Source organism: Bubalus bubalis, chromosome 12, assembly GCF_019923935.1.
Source record: "Bubalus bubalis isolate 160015118507 breed Murrah chromosome 12, NDDB_SH_1, whole genome shotgun sequence".
NCBI classification, from domain to species: domain Eukaryota; kingdom Metazoa; phylum Chordata; class Mammalia; order Artiodactyla; family Bovidae; genus Bubalus; species Bubalus bubalis.
This window is the reverse complement of record NC_059168.1, coordinates 8,275,757-8,280,909: the sequence shown is the minus strand read 5'-3', so window position 1 is coordinate 8,280,909 and position 5,153 is coordinate 8,275,757. Positions and strand designations below refer to the sequence as shown.

Sequence of the window (5,153 nt, the reverse complement as noted above, 5' to 3'; positions counted from 1 at the left end):
TCAGTGTTTCTTAATACAAAGCTACGGTGCACTCTTAACTTGTATTTTGACTACATGCAGCCACTACTCCTATTACAGTCTAATCTCCCAGCCTTCTGGGTTTTTTTTTTGGTTTGTTGTATTTTTAAATTTAGAATATACTCATATTTGCATTATCTACAGAACTCTCTCACACAAAGTAGGGGCACAATATACATGTGTTGAATGAAGAGGCTTTCCTCTTCTTTACACAAAGAATTCTCTCAGTTCCAAGATTTTAAGAACTTTTAAAAGGTGTTTCCTAATATGCGGATAGACTTCAATATGTTATATTAAATTCCTGTGTTACAACATGTATTTAAGCAAAGCAAATAGTCTTGTGAGTTTGTATAAGCAAAGAGTCTGTGAGTCTTTATTTGTTTGATATTTAGTTCCTAAAGACCTAAGAACTTCCATATTGGGTCAGAACTGTGATCTATCCAATAGAGTATTTTATATCTGGAAGTGGTACCAAGACATCAATTGTAAGAAGACACAGCTGTCCTTCCAGACATTAGAGGTGTGTTCCAGAACACCTTACTTTTCTTCAGTAACCTGGAATGAGTCCTTCATACTTGAAATTATGTTTTGGAATCATTTGTTTAAATACTATGAAGTTGAAAGTGTTAGTCTCTCAGTCGTGTTTGACTCTTTGTGACCCCATAGACTATAGCCCACCAGGATCCTCTGTCCGTGGGATTTCCCAGGCAATAATACTGGAGGGGGTTGTCATTCCCTCCTCCAGGGATTCTTCCCAACCCAGGGATGGACCCTGGGTTTCCTGTATTGCAAGCAGACTTGTTACTGCTGAGCCACCAGGGAAGTCCCTGAAATACTATGCCAGAACTCTTGTGTATGCTGTTATATAAAGAGCATTTTACATCCCATATAAGTAAAGTATTCAGTACTTAAGTATTACATCAGTAGTACAGAATATCCATGTATAAGACTATGAATAGTTTGGTTATACATTTTTCTCCAAGCTGAACTCCTTTTAAGTTTAAGAGAGTTCCTAATTCTAACAAAGTCTGCTAACAGCCTGATCACATCCTTCATGATTTCAAAAAGTTCAGTTCTGTTGCTTTCCATCCTTCTCTCTCTAGACTGAAGAAATCTCATCTTTCTATTGTGTCCTCATAGAGAAATGACCCTGTACCATTCCACTTTTAAAAATTTTGAGTCATCTTACAGGCTCTGAAATGAAACAACAAAAAAGGAAGGTCTATGTAATTTAATTTCACAGAAGTCAAGAAAATTGCACCCCTGATATAATTTGGGAAAGACAGCCTTTGAAAACACTTTGACAATCACCGTACCCCAAGACTTACAGGAAGTCGAGGTATCCCCCACAGTCGCTTTCACCACCATCTTTCTGGTTCACCATTGGCGTCAATGGCTGCATGAGGCACAATCTGCTACCAATACTTCTTCAGACACTATCGGCAGTCAGAGGATCAGCAATGATTTCTGCCCCTACTGCACTATAGTTTACTACTACACTCTTATTCAATGTGTTCAACGTCAGACACCTGCACAGATTCACTCATCAAGACATGTTCTGGCATAGACACTGAGGCTTAAGTAACATCAGAAGCTGAAACAGCCTCTGGGACTGTGCGCTCTGCTAAAGACACGTCTTTGGTTCCACCTGAGTCCAGCACTTGCTCAGGAATGATGACCTTCTCAGATATGTGTACTTCTTCCATAATATCTGAGCACTGAGCATGCTTTATAACAATATTCTGGATAGCATCTTGGATTACAAACTGAGCCTGGGTCACTGGGAACAAAGTTAGACACAGTTACGTCTGAGTCCACAACATCTGAAACAAAACGTCTCTTGTACTTCCACAACAACTAGATCATCATCCATGTGTGTAGCATTAGCTCCTCACGGGACTCTTGTGATGCTCAAATGGGAATATATAGGAAGTGTTCGGAAAAACTGTGGCATCAAAAAGACGAGCTTGGCTCTTGTGGGTGTAATTCAAGTCCATCTTCACCCATGGCCATTCATTCTCACCAGTCCCAACTCCTGACGAGTGTGTGGGTGGCCGGTGATGGCGGCCTCCTATTCTTCTTTTGCATGTCTTCTTCTGCTAGCAAATGAGTCTATTCTGCCCCTCCACCATCTTGAATTTACAGATGGCATTTGCAAAGACTAGCATCAGAGTCTACATATTTTTTTAGCCCATCTATATATAAAGGTGGCCACACATAAAAAGGAAAACACAGTGGCTACTAAGAGGAGGATCTTTCTTTGCCCACTAAGGGTCATTCACTCTTAATATCATTCTCCAGAAAGAGAAAAGGCCAAGAAAATTCAATATTCTTCACAACTCAATCTAATCATCGCTCATTTTTACTGAATATGGACAGAACTCCATAGAGACGCCTGCAGAGACTCCACGTTAGATTCGGTCGCTAGCCAAGTTTATGACTCAAAGCAAGCTGGAGAAGATCCTGTGAAAGCAAATCATTGGATGCAACTCTCAGACTCAGTCTTTTGTGATGCTGTCTCCTCCTCCAGATGCGGGAAACAGGAACTCTACTGCCCAGCACAGGGCTGCTCATCTGGTGAGGGAAAATTCCAAAACCTAGACGAGGAACGAAGAATGTGTTTATAAAGGAATTGTAGATGCCTTCTAATAAATCTGGATATGCTTAACAAAATCCCCAAGGAATACAAAAAAGTCTGGATGTGTTTTCTCAAATAACTATTTAAAGCATATTAGAGTATTTTAATTGCACTGGGGAGTTTTCAAAGCATATCAGGACAAAACAGCAGAGTAGAGGCCCCAATATGCTAATGAATAGATAGCTAGACCCCTGAAATAAACCCGCAACACTCCATTAATCAGGCAGTAATTGAATTGGCACAGCGCTTTTCTGCAAAATACATGATAATTGAAAAACCAAACCTGGCAGTGGTGAGGGTAAGGTTGTCCACACTGGGGTATAACCGGGCATCCTCGTTCCTGTTGTAGGTGGGCAGCTAGCTCCCTTGTCAGGAGGTTTGCATGGGGAGAAAGCTGGCTGCTCTCTGAGTCCAGGGTAACTGTCTCCTGCTGCGATGGCCTTTTAGGCACATGATACCCAGTGGCCAAAAGCATGACCCTATAGAAACACACGTAATGGCTGATATGCTTTCCTCTGTTACCTAAAGACATCTGCCAATTAATGTGATTATAAAATAATAGTGAGGAACAGATGTTTCATTTGCTAATTTTATATCTGACTGTTTGAAAGCTAGCTACCTGGGGATTTAACTGGCAAACACTACTTTGCTTACCAGAAAAGAAACAATGCATGTGTGTTTTTTTTCCCCCCACACAGCTGATATGGTATAATTCTGGATATTAGTTGTCTGAGTAGGAGCTCAGTGAGAGGGAGACTGATTGCTTCTAAGTGAAGAGAAGAAAAATAGCATTTTAAGCCTTTTTACTGCAAACAAAACATTAAGGATATTGCTATACCAAAAAAAAAAGCTGTTGCAATAAAAGAGTTGTGCTTGTCATACTGTGATGACAATGTGTGGAAACAAGATGTAGATAAAATGAAGATTGACATGAGTTTTTCATCTAGAACTTTAAAACAAGTCATATTGAAGAACCTGAAGACTTTGTACATTTGTCAAACCTTTAATTATGCAGGTGAAGTGTAGAGAGGCCTTCCCAGGTGGTGCTAGTGGTAAAGGACCCCCTTGCCATTGCAAGAGACGTAAGAGATGCAGGTTCGATCCCTGGGTCAGGAAGAGCCCCTGAAGGAGGGCATGGCAAACCACTCCAGTTTTCTTGCCTGGAGAATCCCTTGGACAGAGGAACCTGGTGGGCCACAGTCCCTGGGTTGCAAAGAATTGGACATGACTGAAGCCACTTAGCACACACCCACAAAGTGTAAAAAACATGAAATCATGGGGAGAGAGTGAAATTTGGAGATCTAGAGAGTTATTTTAAGAAATTTAGAAAAAATATATAAAATAATAATTTAAATATTTTATTCTTATTACTCATTTTCTTCTCCACTGAAGGTAGATGCATCGTGAAATATACTCGACATGCTTTTTCTTAGTCTTGGCTCTTAACCTGAGTCACATCCTTCTTATGGTGGTGGACCTTCACTGTCTGTGTCCCCAGAAGCTCCCTCTAGGTGGAAATTTCTTCTCCTGTTCATTATTATGAGCCTTTATTAAGGAAAGAACTTGGATTTGGGTACTGGTTATGCCCCTAGCTCTATTCATATTAGGCAAGTTACCTAACCACTCTGCTCACTTTTCTTGCCTGTCCAAAGAGGAATTTATATAAGATTAGGGTTTCAGAAACTTTTAAAATGTATGCCCTTTTTATGAAAGTAAAACCCATGGTTTTACTTTAACATTTTCAAATTTATAAAATAATACATGTAGCAGGATTTAAAGAACTCCCAAATGAAGATTATATAGAAAATGGCTTTATTTTCAAATCTCAACTCCTCCCAAGCTTCAGAGAAGTTGCAAAACTTACCTAAAAGCCATCCAGGGACAGGTGTTACTCTCTGCTGGTCAGGGCATGACCTTGGGACTTTGATAGTGATGGGGTTTCCATGTGCCAGACTGCCTTGCAGTCCTCAAAACCTCTTACTTGGAAATTGAACTTGGTTGTCAGTAAAAGTATTTTCTTTTTCATTGTAGCATAATGGCTTTACAGTGTCGTGTTGGCTTCTGCCATACAATGATGTGAATCAGTCATAACTATATGTATATTGTGTGCTCAGCTGCTTCATTCATGTCTGATTCTTTGTGACCCCATGGATTATAGCCCGCCAGACTCTTCTGTCCATGGAACTTCCCAGGCAAGAATACTGGAGTGGGTTTCCATTTCCTCCTCCAGGGAATCTTCTAGACCCAGGGATTGAACCCAGATCTCCTGTACTGACAGGCAGGTTCTTTACCACTGAGGGAAGTCCATAAGTATAGTAAACACATTAATATTTAAAATGTTTCTCAATTTGCACTTAATGTAATTGAACACCAGCCAGTGTCCACCAATGATCACCAACTCAAAAGACTATACCTATGCTACTGACTGTGTTTTTCTTTTGTAAAACAAAGCAAACCCCAAATATCTGAGAGTTGCTTTTCTTATCTGGGGCTCTTC

At 40.2% G+C, this 5,153-nt stretch overlaps 1 pseudogene; it reads right to left on the bottom strand.

Moving 5' to 3' along the window:
• Window positions 1–727: 727 nt before the first annotated feature.
• LOC102399720 lies at window positions 728–2,609 on the bottom strand (annotated as a pseudogene).
• Window positions 2,610–5,153: the final 2,544 nt, after the last annotated feature.